At 45.9% G+C, this 25,106-nt stretch overlaps 1 protein-coding gene across 2 annotated transcripts in view; it reads left to right on the forward strand.

Annotated features, from left to right (window-relative positions):
- EGFR (epidermal growth factor receptor) overlaps positions 1–25,106 on the forward strand; it is a 203,342-nt gene that overhangs the window by 112,521 nt on the left and 65,715 nt on the right. The gene's annotated exons all lie outside the window — the stretch shown is intronic.

Raw genomic sequence — 25,106 nt, forward strand, 5'->3', positions numbered from 1 at the left:
AGCCCTCCGGGAACGGGGCCCTGCCCTCACTGAGAGAACTCTGTAAACCACGCGGAGGAGCCACAGCAGGCACCTCGCTGAGAGCAGTGTGCAGACTGTTTTCTCAGACTCCTCCATAAGCAGTTTGCAGAATGCGGTCAACTGAGTGTGAAGGAAACTCTGGTCTCTTAAGGTTCACATTCGTGCGTGTTTGTGCAATGGAGCTTGTGGCTGCGGAAAACCACTGATGAAGTATATTTGAGGTCTTGGAAATTTCAAAAGATTGGATTTTGCAGACAGAAAAGCTGAGCGGGTGTTAGAGGTAAGACCTCCATGCTCGTGCTGGAGATTAGGGCCTATGCAGACCTAGGACCTGGAGAAAGGAGAACAGCAGGACCTAAATACGGGCGGGCACCACCCAGACTCAACATCAGCAAATCCCTGTGAAAACTGCGTTCTAATTGTACCCTTCTGGAACCCTCTTACACTGCTGGTGGGAATGCAGATGGGTGCAAGCTTCCTCAAAAAGTTCAAAATAGAGCTCCCCTATGACCCAGCAATTGCCCTCCTGGGTATTTGCCCAAAGAATATAGAAACACTCATTCAAAGGGCACAGGCACCATTACGTATATAGCAGCATTATCTACAATAGCCAATTACGGAAACGTCCGTCGACTGAGGCATGGATGCAGAAGATATGGTGTACACAGACCACGGAATGTCACTCAGACATGCACAGGAACGAGAGCTTGCTGTTTGACACAACGTGGCTGGGGCTAGAGAGTATGTGCTGAGCAGCGTAAGTCAGTCAGAGAGAGACAAATACCACATGCTCTCACTCGTATGCTGAATTTAAGAAGCAAAACAGATGAGCCGGCGGGGGGGGGGGTGGGGTGGCAAAAGAGAGGTAAGCCAGAAAACAGCCTGTTAACTGTGGAGAACAAACTGAGGGTTCCTGGAGGGGAGGTGGGCGGGGGATGGGCATCAAGCAGTGCACTTGTGAGGAGCACAGAGTGATGTACGGAAGTGTTGAGTCACTAAATTCTACACCTGAAACTAATATTACACTGTATGCTAACTAACTGGAATTTAAATAAAAACTTGAAAGGAAAAAAAAATAATTGTACCCTTACATTATTGGTAGATTTAAAAGTCAGACAAGTTAAATTTTTGCTAATGCATCCTTCATTTGTCTTTATAAAATGCTTAGCAGGAAGTGGGGCTCCTGGGTGGTTCAGTCAGCTAAGCCTCTGACTCTTGGTTTTTGGCTCAGGTCATGATCTCAGGGTGGTGAGATCAAGTCCCGACTCAGGCTCTGTGCTCAGTGCGGAGTCTGCTTCTCCCCACCCCCCACTCTCTCTCTTTCTCAAATAAATATATAAAATCTTTTAAAAAACGCTTAGCCAGAAGTAAGTTATCCCTTCAGGTTTCCGGCAGAAATGCTAGAGTGTAGGGCCAGTAAGTAACCAGACGCAGAGTGGGAAGAGCATCTCAGCCTCACCAACACGCCCACTCCTTGTGCTTGGAAGGCTTATCACCTGTGGGTCAGTCATGCAGCAAACGTGTATCAGTCATCGGCCTCCCCCCATGTGTCGGTGACCAGCAAGGCACGGACTAGCGAGTCGGTGCTCCGGTAACCTCACATCCACTGGATGCGCTGACAAGTCGGTAACCTCACATCCACTGGATGCGCTGACAAGTCGGTCAGCCATTTACAGCTGTAGCGTAAGTCCTGGGTGCTGCAGCCAGGGTGGGAGTCTGGGCGCTCTGGAAGGCTCCCAGGGAGGACTTGGTGACCGATTAGAAGGCCCCGTAAGTGTTTCCCCAGTACCAAAACTGTCAGGAAAATTGGTCAAGTTGTTTTACTTAAAAAACTCTAGTTTGAGAGTTTTTTAGAGTTTAACTTTAAAAATACATTTCAAAGATACTTTTACTTTTAACAAATCCTATCTTTGCTCCAAAGTCAAGAAGAGAATAGGGGCCCATCGGGGGGATCCAGTGAGCCTGCTGTGACTGTCCCCCACCCCCCATCCCCACTGCTCGTTTTACAATTCCAGCCTTACTGACTGTAACGCACGGAGTACACTTTCTTCTCCACACACAGTGTGTACAAGGTCTGTGTCCCCTGAGCTAACGGAGTGACATTACCGAGGGGAGTCAGACCCTCCTGCTCTTTGACACAACAGAATCTGACGTAAGTGCCTGATGCCAGCACAGCCTGTCGAGTGTTTAAAGACTACGTGGTAGCTATAGTTAATAATACTGTGCTGTATGCTTGCAGTTTGCCAGAAGAGTAGATCTTAAGTGTCCGTACCTGCACTCCTCGCCGCAAAAAGCTAGCTGGGAGGTGATGGACGTGTTAATTAGCTTGATTGTGGTAATCATTTCACATCACATACATATATTAAATCATCACATTGCACACCCTAAATATATACATTTTACTTGCCAATTTTTCCTCGTAAAGCTGGGGGAAATAGATGGAAATAGCATGGGCTCTGACATTGTCCATCTCTAGCCGGTTTCATGCTTGGAAACTGGAATTTCACGATATTATCCCAGCAGATGTTGTGAGTCGAGAATACCACAGTGCATTTTCTCCTCCTATTCAATATCTGAATTTCTTCCGGATATAATCTCTGTTCTGGCCACTCCACTGAAACTCACTGAGAAAGTTTCAAAGAATTCACCGCTACAGTCACTCTGGAGCTGAGTCTAACGCATGCCTTTCCCTGTTTATCTGTGAGATCCTTTCGCCGGACATGACAGCATGGTATCTGCTTCTGTCTTCTGCCTGGGGCCTCTCCCTGTCCTGGTTCTCCTGTCTCCTGGAGACCTCTCCTTGTCGTGTCTTTGGCAGCCTCTCCTGTCGGGAGGACACTACTGCAATCCGTGAGCAGTGTAAGGTTCTCTCATCTCCCCAGGTCCTCTGGGGATGAGCTGCTTCTGCAGCTCCCGGAATCTCAGGTTGCCTGGCAGTCTCTGAATCTGCACTGTCACAAAATCCTGGGCAGTTGCAGTGCTCGCTGGGCTCTGAGAAGTGGTCTAAGGAGCTCCTGACAGATATTGCTGAGGTCAGTGTGCTGTCTGCTGACTGCACCCCAGTGGGGAATCTCTCTGGTTCCCGCCAGCCTGAACGGACCCAGGGCCGTCCACCTGAGCCAGAATGGGCTGTTCTCCCTAGTGTCTCTCTCACATCGCTGTCTCTCTGAGTTCAGGGGCCGTCCTCCCTGGCAGGAGGGCCATGGACAGGATGGGCTCCTGGCATTTCTGACAGCACACTCTACGTCCCCGTCCTCCAGCTTGGCTTGTCTGTCTACACCCAGATGGCCAAAGAGGGCTTCTTCGTGATTCGTGTCTCCCTCCTGGTATCTGTATGAAAACCTCAGCTCCCGATATGGATGCTGAGCAACGTGATTAGTGGCAAAAGGAAGTACTTTCTTGGTTTGACACATAATCATTTCCATTCTTTCATTTGAAAATTATTCACTTTAGTAGGGAAAAGAATGACCGCAGTGAGGACATTTATGTGGAAATGACCCATCTGAAAAGGCCAATACTCATTTCTCCTTTTAAACAGCTAGTAAGTCGTGGTGTGAGAAATAGTCACATGAAGTATTTGGTGTCTGTCTTCCTTCCTAGACTATCTGCTCCATGAGGACAAAAACCGTTTGTATCTGCAGCAACACGCACAGGACCTGGCGCATATTCAGGGCGCAGTAGACGTTTGATGAATGGTGCACGAGCCCATTTGCTCTCCTCGGAGCATTGTTGACACATCTTCAAAGGCTCACTTGGAGTGGAGGCTCTTCATCAGGCTGCATATTATTATTATTTTATTTTGCACTGGTTACAGTGTCTTCAGACTTAAAAGGCATTATTAATATTGCTTGTAAGAAGAAATGTTGATGGAAAGGAGTCAAATGGCATTATGGTTAGAAACTTGCCAGGTGTCATTTTTGGGAGATTAGATAACTGTGTTTTCTGGTAGAGTGAATTGCCTGTTTGTTGCAAGTTAAGACTTTGCTGGACTGGTTTACAGGGCCAGGGGGAAAGAGATAAGTGAATCTTCTAGTGAGAGGTCATCTGTTTTGAAAGTGGGGAAGATTCCATGAACCAGATCCAAGTGTTACAACACAGGGAAATGTCTCAGACTGCAGGGTAATGAAGCCCCCGACTGAACGTTAGAACAAAAATCCTTCACTGTCCTCTGAGGAGAGCCCCCAGAGTTCAAACCTCTGAGTGCTTGGATGTTTACAGCCGTGAGTAGCTCTGGGATAAAACTCTGATACCAAAGGAAAAGTGAATGTTCCTCAGGTATTCACGGGAAAAAGTTGCTCCTTCTCCTTTCCCTGCTTCTGCTCTTTCGGAAGCCATTTTGACCGCGGAGGTGCAAACAGACAGTGTTACTCCTCCCCCAGACCTGGAGCAAGAGAGACATGTCATCTCCGTGGCATCATGTGTTTCCCTTCCTCTCAGGTAATGGTTTGACCATGAGAGGAATGTCTCAGGCATCTTCGTGTGTTCCTGGACAGGAAGAACAACAAGGTCCTGCCAGTCTAGAGATTCCAGCTGTCCTAATATCCGGCCGGCTGGAGCCGTGCTCTCTGGTGCTGTCTTGCTCTCATCCCCCTGCCCAGCCACAACCACATCTACTTTCTTTCTTTCCATAGAACTCCTGGTTCAGAGAACTACCATTAAAAAAAGACGAGAAATACAACACTGCAGCGTAACAGGTGGTTTTTCTCTTTCGTTTTAGACTACTAAGCTTTCCTGGATACCTTCGATTAATTGAACTTAATATTAGAAGAACCTCCCCTTACCACAATAAAAAAGGCATTTGTGGGATGCACTCAAGTGTGCTGTCATTAACTCAGGCACCCAACCAGTGTGCTTGTCATCCTGATGTGACTGGTGACCTTGACCAGGACTGGAGAGCCTCCTGTTCGGGTCTGCTCTGTGCAGGGGGCCCTCGCTGTCCGATTCCATCAAGTCAGGCTGTATTGTGCACACGAAATTTTTTCGGAGGATAGGTCTCATGTTAAGTGTCTCGCCACAATGGAATGTTTGCAAATTAAATCGACATACTATTTGGTTTTTGAAAAGTCAGTTCCGACCATTGGAGTCTCTTTAACCCACATTAGGGGAGCTTGACTACCCAGAAAGATGTAGAGGGTGGATCTGAGCCCCGTTTCTGGAAGAAGTGGTGACAGTTTACTAGATATTCTTCATAAATCAAGCATAAACTCACCAGAGGACTGTCCTCCCAAAGAGCCCTGTGAGACCCTCCCACACCCAGAAGTCTCTCTGCACGTCTGCAGCCTCACACAGCCATGTGTCGCTCCCACCGCCCTCCCCCTGCTCTCAGCCCAGCTCCTAGCTCACCAGACCACAGACACCCCGTCCTTTGATAGCATGAATTTTCATCTAGCAGCTCCTATGTCAGGCTGCATCCTCCAAGGTCTTGGCCCTCCCTTCGGGTGGCTCCTCCTCCCCCTCACTGCCCCAGCCCTGCAAAGCCTCCTGCCTAGCTGGAGGCCGCCCCCAGGGCTTCTGTGCCCCCCTCCCTTCCAGTCGGAGTCTGGCTCACCTAGAGAGTGGCCATTCCTAGCGGCAGCCCATCTCTGATCCCACTGGTCAGCAGAGGTGCTTGTGTCTTCCTCTGCTTTCTCCCTTCCTTCCCTCTGCACAACTGCAAGGTACAGCTCAGCACCGTGTCCCTTAGGAGGCTGTGTTGTAAGTGCTCCCTGTCCTCTCCTAGCTGGAAACCGCAGCGAACACGCTTGGTTGAACTTCTCCAGCGCGCCCCGTTCTGTCGCTGTCATCAACTGAGTGCCTTTGGGACAGGAGCCGGTGTGTGTCTCACATTCAAGAAATAGTGAGGAAGAGGGGCGCCTGGGTGGTGCAGCGGTTAAGCGTCTGCCTTCGGCTCAGGGCGTGATCCCGGCGTTATGGGATCGAGCCCCACATCAGGCTCCTCCGCTATGAGCCTCCTTCTTCCTCTCCCACTCCCCCTGCTTGTGTTCCCTCTCTCGCTGGCTGTCTCTATCTCTGTCAAATAAATAAATAAAATCTTTAAAAAAAAAAAAGAAATGGTGAGGAAGGGATAAATTGATCGGTTAATTAATAGCCTACCGTAGCACAGCTTCGGGGCAAAGATCACCTTAAAATAATCCACATGCGAGGCTGTTTCAGAATGGTGACTAGGCTAATGTATGATCCGCAAAAATCATAAGACGAGGTCCCAAACTCCTTTTTAGTCTACTAGCTTGCTGTGAGAGAGATTGTTTCCTCCATTTTACCAGTTTCATCTTAAATTTCTTGTCTGGAAAAAAAATGTGGCTATGGATCCTTCCTGGTGTGACCTAGTAAGTTTAGATTAATTCATGAAATAATGGGGACATTGTGGTGAAACCAAGGACTAAAAGAGGCATTCTTTGGCACGTAAATATCTGTTCAAGCAATTAAGAAATTAATGTTCAAAATTTATTTAGAGTAATTAGCATAATCATTCCTTTTATAAACAAATATAAAGAAAACTTAACTAAAAATATTTTATGTTTTTGCTCCAGATTATTTGCCCCAGAAAGAATATATTCTTATCAGTGTTTTGGTCTTTGCTTCCCCTTTGACATAGAGCCTGGGAACATGCATCTCTCCCTGTGAGAAGCGTACCTACCCGTAGACCGCGCTCAGAGTTTCAGAGGTCGCGTGCGCACAGACAGTTGCAGGCGGGCGTCTCATCTCACGTTTACCACGCCCGTCGTTTCCCGAGGCTTCAGAAGAGGAGCTTCAGAGCAGCAGTGTCTGGCTGATACAAATGTCAGTTTGAGACACTGTTTTTGAGAAGGAAAGCCTGCATTAGGGGACACAGACAGGGATCAAAATGTGGGGGTGATGGGATAGAAGACTGGCACGTCAGACCGTCCCGTTCAAACACAGAATTAAAGCTACACGCATGTGTACGCGTGGAGGGCAGCGCACGTGTGTGTGTGCCCGTATGTGCGTGCGTGTGCACAAGTGTGTGCACGCAAATGTGCGCGTGTGCGTGTGCGCGAGTGTGTTCGTGTGTGTGAGTGTGTGTGCACGAATGTGCGCGTGGGTGAGTGTGTGCATAGATCCAAAGTCTAAGTAGGGAGAGCACATGAAGGAACAGGGATATGAGCAAGAAAGCTGTAGCTTAAGTTAAAGGAAAAAACTTTGCTCTAGATCATTGTTGCTTTTAAAATGCCCAGACTTGTCCATATTTTCCCGTTGTGCTGTTGGCACAGAATGTCCCTGTGACGTCCCATAGTACTTCAGTCAACTCTAAAAGCTTTGTTTCAGCATGTTTTATTGATATCGATATGTTTCCAATCTCTACCAGGTCTTGTAAACATTAGGCATGAAACTTAACTAAATTATTCAGAACAGAGGGTAAATATGAGGTATGTGTACCACGCGAGGTTTCAGAGACTTCCTTGACTGTGTTGTTAAGTTTTCAGATTTTCAAAATTTCCAGCTTAAGCCCAAGATTATGGGGGTGTTTATGATATTCTTTGGTTGTAAGCTATGGTTGAAAAATTATAGGGGACACTGTGTGACTACCAGGGAGCTTGGGATCTTGATGAAATCCGCACTGTCATATGCAGGTTTGGACAGGGCGTGACTAAAGCCAAGGATGGACCCGGCGTGGGCAGTGCACTTGGCTGACTTGAGCCCAACAAAACAGTAAGGAGCCATCACCGCATGATGGTCCCGTGGGTACACGGCTCTTCTCCACAGCCCTCGTGGGGAGACCAAGCACTACCCAAGGCTGGCAGCCCTCCTTGCCCCGGCCACACTGACCCGAAGTCTTCCCCTGTGATCTAGGCCTTTGATGTTCCCTGCTGTTGGAACATCACAGATTTTTTTACCTGAACAGATCAATGGCTCCTGACACTCTTTTATAGTTCTATAACATTCTTTTATAGTTCTATTATGTTATTCACCATACAGTACATCCCCGGTTTCCAATTCTGTTGATTCGAACTCCTGTCAGGACTGTCTGTGACCCTTGCATCATTCTGGTGCTCAGAAAGCTCCGTGCAGAGGCATCTCCTGGAGAGCTGGTGAAGGTGCAGATTCTGATTCTGGGGGTCTGTGAGGAGGCCAGGGCTCCCCATCCCCGACAGGCTCCCAGGCAAGGCCAGCATCGCTAGTCTGCACACCACGCCAGAGTCGAAAGGCTTTAGCCTTCTGCTGCAGTCACCTAACTGGTCTCTGTACCCTCCCCTGGAGGCCACACTGCCTTCTCTGCGTGGCAGCAAGGGTTTTTTTTTTTTTTTTTTTTTAAGTTAGAAGGGGGAGATTATTTAATTTTACCAAGATGCAGCATGGCATGGAGAAAAATAATTCTCAGTCATAAAACAAGTATGCACCATTGAAACCACATGCTTTAAAAAAATGACATCTATCTTTATAAGAAAAAAGTCACAGTGTTTGAAAATTATAAGCTACTATGCTTCCCTCTGTCCTCCCAGCTTGAGGGCAAGAGTCACCTGTTACAAGGCCACTGCCGGAAGCCAGTTCACTCATCACCAGGAGCGCTGCGGGCTCCCGCGTCAGGGTGCTGGCTCTTCCCACAAAGCCAGCGCGTACCGAGGGATGATGGGCCTTTTTGAGACCTCTGCCTTACAGCGTGTGCTTCTAAACAAGTTGTGTAATTAAACCTTTGTTTTGAGGAAAGCGTAGATTCACCTGTTGCTGTAGGAAATGATACAGAGAAGTCGCGTGTACCTTTTACCCAGTCTTCCCCGATGGGAACGTGTCGTGATGTCACAACCAGGAAACGAAGGGCAGTGCACGATTTCTATCACCACAAGGATCCCTCCTGTTTTGCTCTTACAGACAAGCCCCGTTCTGGGCGCCAGCTAGGTCCTTCTCTAAAAACACAATCAGGGGCGCCTGGGTGGCTCCGTCGGTTAAGCGTCTGCCTTGGGCTTGGGTCATGATCCCGGGATCCTGGAATTGAGCCCCACGTCGGGCTCTCTGCTCAGCGGGGAGTCTGCTTCTCCCTCTCCCTCTGCCCCTCCCCCCGCTTGTGCTCTCTCTCACTCTCTCTCAAATAAATAAATAAAATCTTTGAGGAAAAAAAAATTTTTTTTAAACTGTAAATTTTATGTTCTTCTTTTTTTTTTTAATGGCTTTTTATTATGTTAGTCACCATACAGTACATCCCTGGTTTCCGATGTAAGGCTTGATGATTCATTAGTTGTGTATAACACCCAGTGCACCATGCAATACGTGCCCTCCTTACTACCCATCACCGGTCTATCCCATTCCCCCACCCCCCTCCCCTCTGAGGGAGGAAAAAAATTTTTAAAAAACCCAAAAACCCAATCTAAGGCAAGTTCCTCCTTGTTTAAAACCCATCAGTGGTTTCTTACTTCCTTTAAAATGGAATCAAAGCCCTTAGCAACAAGCCCATCACCTGGCCCCTCTGCCTTGCAATTCCCAGTGCGTCCCAGCTTCATCTCTACTCGATTTCTCTTCAGCCAGTGCCACCACTCCTCCCACAAGGAAGCCCCCCAAACCCCTCCACACACTTTGCTAAGCCCCTCTTGTCCTTAAGAGCTCAGCTGGATGGCCATTCCTCAAGGAACCCTGCCACGACCTCTCAGACCTGGTCAAGTTTCTGTACTCCAGAAGCAGCCACACAGCCAGGATCACCACTGCAATTCCGTACCGAATTTGGTGAACGTCCGTCTTCCCCACTGGGATGTAAGTTTCATGAAGCAGGAACAACATCAGTCCTATCGGTGCACGTCCCTGGACCTCAAGTGTTGCCTGGCGCACGCAGACCCAAACATGATGAGGGAGATGGGGGTGATGATGATGATGATGGTGATGATGGCGGCTTACATGAGCCAGACACTCTTTTACAGATAGTAACATCTTAGCCCTACAACGACCCCATGAGGGCACTCTTACCCTCGTCTTACAGATGAACACAGGGAGACTCCGCAAGGAGTAATTTGCCCCAGGTGACAGCAGTCGCTCCTTCACAGGCAGGCACCCAGAGCTGGAGCCCATGTGCTTGGGTAGGATAACTTTCTGCCCCCATGGCCACCCTCTGCGCACGGGACCATCACGCACATCGGTAAGGTGTTGAGTGGGCACCTGCTGGATGAATGAATAAGGGGAATGTTTTCTGAGCTGGCTCTGATTAACCACTGGCAGGGACGTCACACGTGGACGAAGATTACCAGGGGCTTTTCATTCTGGTGGGCTTGATTCTCAGTGATTTCCTCATTACGGTTTTTTTTTTTTAATAACTTAAGTATTAGGTAGACATGAATTAGAAAGTCTAAATTATTTGCAAGTGTAAACTCTAAAGCGTTTTGTAAATGTTTTTTTCTTTGTGAGTGGATGAGTGTATAATGAATATAGCATTCATTATATGACAAGTATTGTGGGATTTAGGAATTCTTTTATGAAATAACACAAACATCCAGCACAACACAAACATCCCCATTTAACCTCAAATCAACACTCAATAATAAATGAATAAACTTAGGGGGGAAAAGCAAGTGTATTTCTAATGGCAAAAACCATTCCCAGTGAAAATTAATTAAGTTAATAAGAGTTCCTCTATCCTTTGGCACATTAATACTTACTCCTAATTGTTATTTGATATTTTTGGTTTTGTATTTCTTTTGCAAATTGAGCAAGGATTTGATGAATGACTGGGTTCTGCTACCCAACTTCTGGACTGTTTCCAAGCATGAAATTACAATTCCAGATAATCCTGTCACAAAGATCTGGGTCTCATTAGGAGGGAGGGGAGCTGGGAGATGGCCCAGTTTGGCCTCCCCCAAACCAAGCAGCCATGGCTTTCTCTAGTTGTACACACGATTTAAATTTTTTAGTAATCCTAAAAATGGATGTGCTTTGTCCATGAAAGGAAGTGTGGCCACATTTTCCAGAGGGGGAGTCATCTGTGTCCTTACCCCTTCGTGTTCTCATCCCCAGCCCCTCACCCTTGCTACCACCCACACAACATCTGTAGTTCTTAAACTAAAAGCACAAATTATTGTAAAAGTTAATTGAGCTTACAAAGAAATGCTTGTATAGAAAACTTTCTCAGCTTCAAGGGAAACAATCTGGTTTGAGTGGCCATTCAACAGAGTAGAAATCAGTTCATTGAAAGGCACTCCTCCAGCCCCTTAGGAGTGTCCCTTCTGCGGCCACCACCCCCCTTCTAAAGATTTGAAGATGTGCCAGAATAAACAGCTGGAGGATGAGTTTGGTAAAGCCATAAAGCACACACTTACAGGTTTTTACTTCTCTGGTTACTGGCCTCAATAACCAGATAGTCAGCTGAAAAAGCCAAAAAACAAACAAACGAAAACAGGCTTTAGATTACAGATTAGTGACTTATTGAAATGTGTCCATTACACTGGGCCTAGGCCTCCGGCCGTTTAAAGGCCATTGGATGCCACCCTCACACAGCACTGGCCTTGCAGGGACGCGCCGAGCCCCAGGTTGCCAAGAATGACTTTATCTTCATCAGTGTGTTCTGTCAGATTGGATGGGGCGGCCAGAGAAGCCAGGGCTGGCACAAGAACAAATAGAAAGGTTTCCGATCCCCCGGAGTGAATTGTTGAGCCAGGACTTGGTCCTTACACATATCGGGGGGTAAGCAGCTTTCATTTTTAGGGGTTTTCTAGGCCCGGCGACATGGCTCCAGCCACTTGGCTCCGGCCACACCGTCGCACTCCTCTCCCTCAATTACCAGGAGTCTGCTAGACTGACGTCACATGCAGAGGCAGGAGGGTCCTTCATCGCAGAGCGTCCTGGCGGATGCCTCGTCACTGGTCAGTACCTGCACTTTGACAGACGCTACTGATGATCAGAAGCAGCCTACGTGGCTCCTGGAGACTGGTCCCTCATTGTCCCCACAGGAAAACATCAGATAGTTTCTTACAAAGCAATAAGGAGGCCCACTCTGGTATTCTTCGGCCTGGAGTTTCTATCGTGGTGGAGCAGTGAACCCTCCTCATTGTATTTAAACGTGAAGGCTATTTAGGAAAGCTTTACAAAGAAGAGAATTCTAAGATGTCTACGGTAAGCAAGATAAAAACATAAAAGTTGAAGGTAGGAAGTTGTTCAAAGGAAGATACGAAATATGCTTTGTAAACTACCTGTGTGAGTTATTCTTATATATTCCGTTGATTCATAACGAATAATGAGGCAAGGATGGCAATGATATGTTCACTTGTTTGTTCTTCTAACAGACTCATGTTTTTGGAAGACATTGCTCTGGTTAAATCTCAAACACGTTCAATCCGAAAATGGGCTTTCAGCAATAGAATTCTATCTCTGCAGTCAGTAGCTAATATAATTCTCCTGGGCTAGTGCGATGTGACAGAAACTAAAACCTGAGAGAGAGAGGCGCCTGGGTGGCTCAGTCGGTGAAGCATCTGCCTTCGGCTCAAGTCATGATCCCGGAGTCCCGGGTTCGAGTCCCACATCGGGCTTCCTGCTCAGTGGGGAGTCTGCTTCTCCCTCTCCTCCCCCCATCCCCTGCTTGTGCTTTCTCTCTCTGTCGCTCTCTCTCTCTCTCAAATAAATAAATAAAAAATCTTTAAAAGAAAATAAATAAATAAAACCTGAGAGAGACCCAAGCAAGGAAAAATACTTCCTCGTCCAAGCTGGAGAGGAATTTACCGTCAGCCCTACTATTAATAGATGCGGGGGAGATTCCATTTTCATTGCTCAACTGCCATATTAGTTATTAAACTTAAAAGAAGAATCACGTCTGCTAAAAACTTACATTTGATGTTAATGCAGAAATTTGACTGATTTCAGCAGCATGTATCCGTCTTTCATTCCTTGCTGAATTTTTCAGCGTCATGAGCTAAAGGGAAGCCACAGGAAGCAGAATGTTTGCTGTCGTTCTCAAACGACACATTATTCTTTAAAGAGACAAAATGTGCTGTGAAACAACGGAGTGCTTTCACCACCCAAGTACGAGCCAGTGCAAGACTGTAAGACGCAGCCGCAGACCAGGAAGCCGGGAGGAAGACCTGGATGGGGTAGTCTTTCTGGGGGATGTTGCTGGCAAGGGAGGCCACACACACGGAATTCCCAAGAGCACGGAGGAGGAGGGAAATCTGGAGCAAAGTCGCCGGGTGGGAAAAGCAGGGGTGAGAAGCAATTGTCTTCCCATATCTGCAGGGCTTAAGGTAGAGGAGGGATGAGGCGCGTCTCTGCGAAGCCAGAGGACATTCTCAGGGGACTAGTTCCAGATCACTGTAAGGAATAGTTACGTGATAGAGTTATACATACGGGAATGTTGCTTCACAAACTTGTAGCAAGATTCAAATTCAGAACGGACAAGCAGCACTTGACAACCATTTGTCATGACCATGGGAGACCAGGGTTCTTGGGTGTAATGGGGGATATATAGAGTTGGACATCCCATTCTGAAAGTGAGCGATGCCTCGCACAGAGCTGTTAACACCGGCTACACAAAACCACACAAACGACACTTCCCAGCCCCGGCACGCCCCAGCCGTCTTCCGTACCTCGTATCTTCCGTTCCTCTATGTAGCTGATGATGGAATAGGAAGATCTGCACCCTAAGAAAACTCTTTTGGAGTTTGGCCTTGGAGGAAAATGATTCTGTTTAACCACATTTACCTTCTAGAAAGTACAGGGTGAAGGGAACCCTAATCCCATACCTCCCTACCTCCTGTTAGGCCTTCCTCTAAAGCAGAGCTTGGTGAAGTACAGACCATGGTTCAAATCCAGCTACTGCCTGTTTCTGTCAACGGCGTTTACCTGCGCATAATGGTGCCAGGCCCATTGATCTGCTTCTTGTCTGTGGCTATTTTCCATGCTAGCGGCGGAGCTGAGAGGTTGGAACAAGCCCTGTATGATCTGCGAACCTGAAAGTATTTACTGTCTGACTCTTCTCAGAGCAAGTTTGCCAGCCCCTGCTCCGGAACATCATAGAGGATGTTCCCGACACTCTCTTCTCTGGACTTCGGTCTGCGGCGAGGGAAGGCCGGCTTCGGCAGCATCACCAAGTGACTTTGCGCAGGCAGGTGCGGCATCTGATAGCAAGTGGTCGTGTCTGGGACTGGCTACTGTGAATTGATAGCTGTCCTCATGGAGGGGAAAATGTGTTCTAGAAACAATAGTGTATGAGCTAAAATTACAGTTCCTTTGTGACAGAGACTTGGCTCGGGCTTCTCCTGAGTTAACGCGGTAGGTGTTACTGATTTTCGGGTCAGTCTTTCTTCGTCAGTGAACCCAGGAAGTGGGCTTTGGGACACAGAGCTAGCTAGGGAGGGCGGCTTCGGGCTTCCCCCCGGGACCAGGTCTGTCCTCTTCATTCTGCTGTTTGCACTGGTACTTCCTCTTCCCATTTGAAAGTGAAACTTAAAGGGAATATTTAGATTAAGTAGGAGTAGATGAAAAAACTGTCCATTTTAAAGCAAGCATTAAATAAAAACACGTGCATGCACCCAGCACACAGATCCAGCTACACTTACGAAACCACCGCGAAGGGTCAGACGAGGACTTTTTCTAAGTGAAAAATCGCAGCAGAGAATGTTCTGAACAGCTAGCTGGGAGTTCTCTTAAGGGAATTCTGAAAGGCACAGAAGAGGTGTGGCTTCCTCAGCTCTAACTGCCCAGCAAGGGCTCCCTGGTCAGGGATGGGTCCAGATGCCTTCCTTGCAAGCCCTGGGCTCGTGCCTGCGACCACGGCAGGCTGGTTCGCTCCGTGGCGGGAGCTCCCAGCTGCTCACCAGGCCACACACAGCTTGCGAGCAGGAGGCAGAGGGGTCTACTGCTCAGAGTGCTCGGAGGAAGGAAGCAATTCATCCTACCGGGGTCCAGTCCAGATTGAATTCGGATTCTAGCCGTCATTGTATTTGTTAAGGGTCTGCCATGTGTCAGGTGCTTTGGCCTCGATTTCTGCCATCTCATTGAATCGTCCCGAGTCATAAGTCCTTGTTTTACAAGAAAAAGAGACTCCACATGATCAAGAAGTTGTCTTGGTAGTAGTGAAACCCCAGTTCTAATCCGGACCTCGTGACTTCCAGGTCATGGTCATTGACAGGTGCCGATGGAAGTTTGATGGTTTGTTGTTCTATGGTCAAAATGGCAGGGGGATAGCTTGTCACAGTTTTCTTTTTCCTTTTTTTTTTCTTTTCTTTTTTTTGCATTTTGCTTTTTCTTCCTTCGTTCCTTCCTTTTTTTTTTCTTTTACTTTTGAAATCCTTCATGACATGAACATGAAATATTGGTTCAAATAGTTCTGCTGAGAACCTGACATGTTTCTGTAACTTGGAAAAAGCAACAACCACCACAACAAGCAGTAGACTCCCCTCATTGGTGAAAACAAGCCACTAATCTCTATAGGCAGACTGTTCTTCTTCCTTCCACTGCTTCTCATTTGTTCCCAGGCGCAAAAGGGAGGAGGTGGGTGACACAGAGAACAATTCCAGCCCCAGGTGGCAGGGTGGCTGGCTCCGACAGGAGCAGCCCGGAAACCTCCGCTTTCCCCCTGCGTGCCCTCCAACCCCATCTCCTGAATCCATTTCTCTCCCAAGTACCCGCATAGAGTGGCTGAGTTTCCTGTGGCCTCCAACAGCTCCACCTCATTCCCCACTCCCCTAGCTCCCTTAGGTACTGTTTGTTCTGTGTTGATGCTTGGGGCAGATTCCAGATCCGCCCTTGCTCTGGAGGTTCCCCATAGAAGAGCTCTTTGATCTCCCTGAGCTTCATTTCCAGGCTTGCCTGCGGTTCTGCAAGAGCCAGACCTTTGGAAGTTTTCACACAGCCAAGGCTCGTGGGCTAGCTGAGGAACTAGACATACCTTCCCATGGCAGGTGCTGCCGGGGGAGGGGCGGAAGGGGTGCTACCATTATCTTTGTTTTAAGAAGAAAACACTGATGGAATGGCCTTTTCCTGGTGTCTTAGTGATTGCTCCCTTGTTTCAAATTTTTACTGTTGTCATTTGCTTTGTTTCTTTGTGGGGGGCGGGTAGGGTGGCTATTTCTGTTGGGTCCTAATGCTCAATGGCAAACCAACTTAAATGTGTGTGTTATTTAGGGACAGCCTTAAAACCATGTGCATTAGAGGCTGATTTTTTTCAAAACATGGGTAATAATAGAAAGTTTAAAAGAACATTTAAACCACCTTGGGGTAGGGGCGTAGGCAGGCACTGCCCCCTACAACCCAGAGTCTTTCTGAGGAGAAACGCTTGCAACAAAGGTCTTGTCCCCTAATCTGGATTAGAAATCTTTTCTTTCCTTGCAAATTACAAATCTTTTCCAGGATTTTGTTTAGTAAGAATGGATGGAGACATGATCCTTACAGATAACTGTAAACAAACCCAGAAAGGGTCACTTGTACCCCCAAATTAGGATGTGGGCAATGACCCAGAGGAGGGGAATGCAGAAAAACAGATAGGAATGGTAGAAACCTGAATTTTTGGAGAGTGGTATCTTGGGGGACGGTGCGAGGCAAAGTCACCAGGGCACTTTAGGCGACTGGTTACTTTACTCTGAACGGGAAGTATCACGTTTCCATTTGCTTGGTAAGAAGGAACATTGGAGTCCTCTTCCCGCATAACTCCAGGCTGGTGATTTCTCTGCTTTCTGACTCGTGTTCCTTTAGTACGTCTCTACCCTGCGTGGCTTTAGGATGTCCTGTGATTATTTCATGTGTAAAGTCATCTCCCCAAAGGGCTCATATATTCCTTCAGGGCAGTGAGTACTTCTGATTCATTCTTGGCAACTGTGGCTTTACTATTTTATTAAATATGCTTTAGTTAAATAAGTGAGTTAACAAAAGAGCAAACAGCCGCTCCTGGCGTGGGGGCAGATCACAGAGCATAGGGGAATGAACCCTTTCTGAGAGGCCGTAGCAACACCTAAGGCTAAGGACTGTGACGCTTCTCGGCCATGCATGGCATTCAGATGAATTCTAGAGGGACGGCTCAGCCAGCAAGTAAATAGCCCAACACGGGGAGTATTACTCAGCCTTTGTCATTGCAGAGTGAGTCATGTGGACCTGAGCAGGATGTAAAACAGAAGGTATGTGAGTTGGGTGAGGACTGTGCCCAGAGCAGTGAAATCTCGTCAGCCCTGCCTCACTTTACCCAAGTCCTCTTGCTGGGAATGACCGGTTGTGAGGGTGTGTGTAGGAAGGGAAGAGCTGCACCCTGCGATGTAACGTTAGACTGAACTATGAGAAGCTGTTGAAGATGCAGCAGGTTGGCAACCATGCATGCCAAGGGCTTTGGGAATGTTGGACCCGAGGGCTCGCACTCTCGCCCACCCACTGTCTTCAGCTCACCAGTTCTCTATTGAACAGAGTCAAGTCAGAATTGAAAGGTGGTAGTAAACTGAGGGCGGTCTTCGGTCAAACTTTCATCAGCTTTCAAACCCGGTTTTCAAGCAATGGCCTTTGACACCAACCCCATTTTGGAATTTTATATTTCCCACGTCCTTCCCCCAGCCCTGCTCTGGGCTTAACGTCTGTGACAATCCCTCGTGTCAACTTTCCCACCCAGGCCCGCCCCTGAACTCCCCCATCCCTTCGAGTCTCCTGGCGTTCTGTGAGGCAGACAACTAATCAGATGGGCAAACCCATCCTAATTCAGTGGGTTATTCCGTGGTAACTAGCTCTTCAACACCTCTTCCTCCTCCAGGTCACAGGCAGGCTTCAGGGCAGCCCTGGAAACTGGGAAGGACTGTGCAGGTGCCAGGTGTTGGCACGGTTCTTGACTCTGCACTGCCCTGCGCTGGTAGGTCTGAAATACTAATCTGAGAAGGCAACAAAGCTCGCAAGAAATAGGTCAGAAGCAAAAATTGCAGTGGAGGCGAAGGATATAAGCAGTGGTTTGGCTACCAGACTTTTGGAAGGGAAGTGGTATTAGTCACCTCAGAAGTATTCCTATATGTGGAGAGAGAGCCCCCGAACATGAGTAAGCAATAGTCCCCAGCTAGGAGATTAGAAAAACAGAACTTAGGCCAGAGAGGAGGAGCTCACCCATGATATCTCTAGGAAGGAAAAACCAGACGCAGTAAATTCACTGCTGTTTATATTTTCACGTAGAGAGATTTTAAACCAAATCCAGTGTTCTGTCCTTTCTTCCATATGCCCTGCTCAGCATTCAGTATTCAGTCAAGGTGCAGTAGCCACGTACAGATCCAGCTCTATATGACCTGATACAGATGGCGACACGTAATTCTTCCATCCATGAATGTTTGTTCAGTGCACGTCCTTATGTTTAAAATACAGACACTGGCCACCAAGACAGAGTCTGAGTATGTCTGAGTATGTCTGAGACATACTAGGTATTCAGAAGAGATTTATTGGGTTGAATGAATAAAAGGTTGGTGGATATTGCTTTATGAAATCTTTTTTAGTCCAAATCCGTTTCTCATAGTTCAATAATATAGGTCAAATTCATCTCTGACTAACCATTAAACTACCTATAAAAAATGGAATGGAGGGGCACCTGGGTGGCTCAGTTGGTTAAGTATCTGCCTTCAGCTCAGGTTTTGATCCCCGGGGTCCTGGGATCGAGTCCCGCATCGGGCTCCCTGCTCAGCGGGAAGTCTGCTTCTCCTTCTCCTTCTGCCCCTCCCCCTGCTCATTCCCTCTCTCTCTCTTGCTCTCTCTCTCTCAAATGAATAAATCTTTTTAAAAATGGAATGGATTGCCAGCCATGTGATTTAAGATATTTCGTTTCCATTGTTAGGACCATTCTCGGAATAACATCCTATAATAATGAAAAGTGGTGACTTTTATTTCAGAATCTTAAAGCATTCTGAATTTCAACACAACTCATCAATTCTACTGAGACTATTTTAAAAAAATGTTTTTAAGTCCCTGGGTGGGGAGTGGGAAGTGGTCTGTTGGTATCATGAAGACATCGGCAGAAATAGATTGCCAATGTTTGGTTGCTAGGGTAAAGCCCCAGTGTCAGAGGTAATTTATATTTAGAGGTTGTGAATTATGAAGTCCTTCCATGTCCGTGATCTCATAACTGCTCACCTTACCATGTCAAACATGCTGAGCTTGTCCCGTTTTTAACCAGTGAGAAACACCAAGACCCAGAGAGGTGAGGTGAGTAGAGGGAGACCATCCCATAATGATACTATCACCATCGTCACTCTGATAGATGCTTGATGATGTCACTGGAAGCATGTTCCACGGTCTCTCATAGAACTGGACTTCCTGGGATTCACACACATCACTTAACCCCCGAGAGAGTAGACACGATACACAAAGGTATCCTAACTCCATATATTGTTTAAAAATCATAAACTTGGCTTGGGATTAATGTAATGGCTAGGAGGAGAACCATGGGGATAGAAATCAACCAGTGTAGGTGTTCTGTTCCCTAGCTCAAAAATAAAAGAGGTGTTATTTTAAAATCTTCTGCTTGTCAACTTAATTGGAGTTACTGTAGCTTGCAGTTGTGTTGGGCATACCGAAGCTTGGCATGTTTAGTCCAGTAGGGATGTTATGATGCATGTGGCAAATTATCAAATATTTAAGAGGACCTTTTGACTATTACATGTGCATTTCCAAGTCACAGTGCAGATTCAAAGTCAGTTTGACAGTTATCTTTGGATGCCTATAAACTGAGAACTATTGATTAGTTAAAAATCAAATATGATAAAATAAGGAACTACTGATAAAATATAAAGTTCTGAAAAATCTTGACAATTATGAGACTTCTCCCACTCTATACAACCTTTGATTAAACCCACAATGACAATGTAAATGCTACTTTGTATTTACTTATATTTTTTTCCCAATTATTTCATTATGACTCAACCATAGATTTTCTACTTTCATATTACCAACTGTTGTGAGTTAAATAAGTTCTGTAGGCTAGTCTGGTACTGTAATCACAATTTATAACATTTTTCTATGCTCCCCAAAACTAATGTAAAAAATGTATAGATCAGGGGAAAAAATGCAGCTTGGGAACTCTTCAAGTCCATTGCTGTATGAAGTGAAACCATCTCTGTGCAATGCATTGTGTTTTCCAAGAGCTGCCGTACATAACTATTAAGAACAATAATGAGGCGAATTATCTCCAGCTTATCCTCCCTTCTCACGTTTTCTGTATATAGTACTTCACTGCTCATCAGTTATGTCTAATTTTTAAAGCACTTTTACAAAGCCGTTTAATAATGGACAGTGTAAAACTTTGAGGCTCTTAATAGTTGTACTTGATCATTTCTCCATTAAAAATGTATTATATTAAAATGTCTTTTTTTTGGCCTTGTTTAACACAGATTTTTGTAAATTTTCCCCTCCGTAATTTTTTTATTATAATGTAATTTATGGTCACTATAGAAAATATGAAAAATTGAAAAACTGTAAGGAATAAAAAAAACACCCAGAATCCCACTATTCCTAAAAGACCATTGTTAACAACTTGGTGCATTTTCTGGGCATTTTTAGCATAGTTGAGATGGATATACATACACATTTTAAAATCACCACCACAATATACTTTCAGTAAGGCAAAAGAAATGATAAATTCTGTTACCATGAAACCTCTGACAAATTTTCTGAGTCTCTTTTTCTTCTATATTTTTAAATCTATTATATAAATATCATCTTACTTGGGATTTTCTTAAACGTTCTCAGCATGAAAGTGGAAAAACGTCCTCCTCTGGCTTTTAAAGCTTAATCAAATATGTTACACATTTTACAGTGACCAGCCAGAAGGTTGTGAGGACTGAGACTGTGGTAAGACATCCTGTCTCCTCCTCTTCCATCAGATGTACAGAAACAAGAGAAGCAAAGAGACCCCGTCAGGTCATCTAAGGCTTTCATGGTCTCATCCCTGCCATCCACGGTCGCACAGCCACCCACTGCTTTCCTATCTAAAATGGAAATGCAGTAACACACGTACACACATCAGGCAGTCGGTCCAATGAGATACACATATATCTATGTAAAATCTGCCTCTCGGGGTGCCTGGGTGGCTCAGTCAGTTAAGCAGCTGACTCTTGATTTTGGCTCAGGTCATGATCTAAGGGTTCTGGGATCGAGCCAATCATTCTGTCTCTCTCTCTCTTTCAAATAAATAAATAAATCCTTTTTAAAAATTAAAAAATAGGGGCGCCTGGGTGGCACAGCGGTTAAGTGTCTGCCTTCGGCTCAGGGCGTGATCCCGGCGTTATGGGATCGAGCCCCACATCAGGCTACTCCGCTATGAGCCTTCTTCTTCCTCTCCCACTCCCCCTGCCTGTGTTCCCTCTCTTGCTGGCTGTCTCTGTCTCTGTCAAATAAATAAATAAAATCTTTAAAAAAAATTAAAAAATAAAAACATCCACCACTCCCTGCCATATAGATAAGTGAATAAATACATACATATATTTGCATAAACAAATAATAATTCTTGATAGCGATGAATTTACTAGGAAGTAAAGAAAGCAGGGTGATGTGGTAGAATTTAATGGTGGCTACTTAAGCTAAGCTGGTTCCAGGACAGGCTTTTCTGAAAGGATGACCATTGACTTGGAATCCCAGTGATACAAGGGAGATGGAGATGCGAACATCTGTAGGGAAGGGAGATGGGCCCTGAAGTGAACAAGACCTGGGCCAGCTGGAGAGCACTAGGGGCTGTGGCTGGGACAGTGAGCAGGAGAGGCTGAGAGAAGCAGGGATGATGAGAAAGGAGCTCGTACTGGGTTCTAATTACACTGGGAATCTTTGGGATGGTTCAAGCCAAGGAGTGGTGTGATATGATTTCTGCTTCAAAACGAGGTGTTCTGTGGAAAATGGGGCCAACATAAAAGCACAATTTATGAGACCAAGGGCAGAGATTTACAAGAGCCCAGCTCCTTGGGCAAACATTCATATGTAGTTGAAAAAACAACAAATTAAAACAATTACGAATTTTCTTGGGCAATTTCAGAAGTGTCTAAGTGGATTTGGGAAAATCTGGAGAAACTTGTTTTAATGTTGCGTCTTAATCAGCAACACAGATTTGCCCAGGCTTGTGGGGAAAGAGAGGTGTACAGCCCCACAACGAGGCGGGAAAGTCACAGGCCCTACCCCGTCAAATCGAGGGTGTTCCAAGACTTAGAGGAGGCAGATTGTTTTTTTAAATTTTCAGTTCAGATAAATTGGGGGGTTCTTAAGAAAAAGAACAGCCAGGGTTGCCTGGGTGGCTCAGTTGGTTAAACGTCTGCCTTTGGCTCAGGGTCCTGGGAATGAGCCCCACGTTGCTTCGGGGGCTCTCTGCTCAGCCTGCTTCTCCTGCTCCCTCTGCCTGCTTGTCCGCCTACTTGTGCTGTCTCGCTGCCAAATAAATAAATAAAGTTTAAAGAAAGAAGAAAGAAAGAAATGGAAAGAAGGAAGGAAGGAAAGAAGAGAGGAAGGAGGGTAGAGAGGGAAGAGGAAGGAAGGAAGGGAGGGAGGGAGGAAGGGAAAAGAGAACAACCAGACTGTGGATCGGCCCTAGATGCCCAAGGATAATCTGCAGATAACTTCCCATAAAGCGCTTGTCTCAATCTGTCCCTAAAAGCTCGTGCAACATGACATGGATGAGTCTCAAAATAGGAGGCTGTGAAGTCAGTCTTACACAAAAGGGCAATACTACGTTATCCCATTAATAGGAAATTCTAAAGCAGGCAAACCTGTTCCAAGTGAAAACAAATCACTTGTAGTGGTTTATGGTGTAGGGGGCAGGGATGGTCTGAGAAGAAGGTGGGGGCCCCAGGGACGACGTACGATGTGGAGGTGGTGTGAGGGGCCCCCGGGGACAGCGTGCGATGTGGTGATGGGGTAGAGGTGGCCCAGCTGTGCATAAGTTGACACTCTCGAACGCTGCACTGAAGATCGATGACCTCACAGCTGGTGGGTGTTGCTGAGCAACAGCAGCTCGCAGTTCACCTGGGGCTGCTGGCAGTGGGATGCCCGGCCGGAATGCACTGGCGTTTACACCGTCTCTTTAGAATGTGTCGAAAGATAAGATGCGTAGAGAACATGATAAAAGGAACACAGGCTAATCCAAGGACATCCGTGGTATAGTTCTTTCAGCTTCTCTAGACATGTATGCATCTTCATAATAAAATGGGAGGATGGAAGGCTAAGGGCTCTGTAGGGCCTGTGTCCCGGGACTGCTGCACCTGATTCAGCAGAACCGTCTTCAGATTTTTTCACAGGTAGAGCCAATCACTGTGGAGCTTGGTACACTTCTAAGTGTCTTGTCTTCAAACGGATAGCCCTGAAGTGACATTAAATTTCTCTTTGAACAAACGGCTTAAACACCTAATCCTCAATGTGTATTTTAATGAGATCATTAAATATGTTCTTTTTTCTTTCTTTCCTTTTCTGATAAATATTCTACAGAGTAACTCTATTTAATGCCCAATATTTGATGAAAGCGGTTTGCAGATCCCAACACCCCAGTTCAGATAATGCCACAGGGCAAGTATACGTCCACCGAGGTCCCCTAACATCTGTGTAGGCGTAGCTTGTATTACTGTCACATTTCTCAGTAGTTAATTTTAACAAAAGAAATTGTGTTTATTCAGTCTTTAAAACAATTCTGGAAGGTCAATATTATCTTCACTGCACCGACTACTTGAGGAAAGCACGCAATAGAGAGCTTCGAGAAGTTAGTCAGGGTCACGTACTGAGGAAGGGCAAAACAAAAGCTTTCTCCCAGGTGAATTAAAAAGCTCTCTCCCTTTGCGGTTTTGTCTTAAACCTGCCTAACTAGTTCGTAATTTTTTTAAAAAAAATAATTTTACTAATTCAGTTATCTCGCATTTGAATCTTCTCATTGCTTTATATTCATAATGTGAGACATTTGGTATAAATATGGAATGAAGGTGATACTTTGTTGAATCAAGAAACCTAGGTCAGATCATTCTGATCCTCACTCTGGTTTCCAGTTAAGACACGGTCGTCCCCTTTGTGGCAGACGGCAGGAGAAAGCCTCAGAAGAAACAGCTTTGTAATAATTTCTTTCGAGACTTCAGTACTTGATCCTGGAATAGAATTCATGACGGATTTGCCTTGAACTGAATCACACAGTCTATCAACTGCTTTCTTGTTCTCAAGAATACACATGTTGGGCACTTGTTGGGCTTTTTGCAGCTGTTTGCCATATTTAAAAAAATGAACATTTTGCATGAAGCTTTTTAAAAAGCCCATTTATGTGTTTACCCAAGTTGTGCAGTTGCTTCCCAAATGTTTTTTGAATTAATGCTCACATCGATGATGTGTGATGTTGCTGTTATCTTCCAAATGTAGCATCTCTTTTCCTGAATATAAAAGGCATCCATACTAATTGTAAACAACGAAGGGTCATGATAGGTATTCATCAAAAGAATATTTTAGGAGCTCATTTAGTATTTTTTGAATGAATTAATGAAAGCACAACTACAGTCTTTTTGAAATTATTTTTTCTGTAACGTAACAAGCTAAACTTACAGGGCATGTTTTCCTTTTTTACTGACAAAAGTTTCTTTGTCATTGATTTAGTAATAAAAATTCTTTGGTTCAGCTGAGAGAAGTTTATAAGCTTATATGCTTATCATTTAAAATGAAAGCAGCTGGAGGCACCTGGGTGGCTCAGTTAGTTGAGCGTCTGCCTTCAACTCAGGTCATGATCCCCCGGTCCTGGGATCGAGTCCCACGTCAGGTTCCCTGCTCAGCGGGGAGCCTGCTTCTCCCTCTGCCCCTCCTCCCACCACCGGCGCCTGGTCTCTCTCTCTCTCAAGTAAATAAGTAAAATCTTAAAAAAAAAAATTCTTTAAAATGAAGGCAAGTTTCATTTCTCTGTATACTGAAGAAACTCTTGTGAGATGTGCTCCAAGCCTAAGTTCTAGGACACTGTGCACCTGGCTGGGATGAAGGGTGTGACCAACCCAGATGACAGCCAATCAGTTAGGCTGAAATTTAGAGACCTTAGTTTGCCAGCCAGGAAAACAGCTTTTGCTTCAACGTGTGCCAGCTGAAAGGTCATGGGTTATTGTCACAACCCTGTACCTACATTGTGGGGACATCTTTGAAGACCTTGGAATTGGGAAATCAGTCTGGCCCCATCTGCACGCATTGCCGCCAACTGTGTCCAGATGTTCCAAATTGAGGTTGCA

Source organism: Ursus americanus, chromosome 3 (assembly GCF_024610735.1).
Source record: "Ursus americanus isolate L20-20 chromosome 3, mUrsAme1.1.p, whole genome shotgun sequence".
In the NCBI taxonomy this organism is placed as follows: Eukaryota; Metazoa; Chordata; class Mammalia; order Carnivora; family Ursidae; genus Ursus; species Ursus americanus.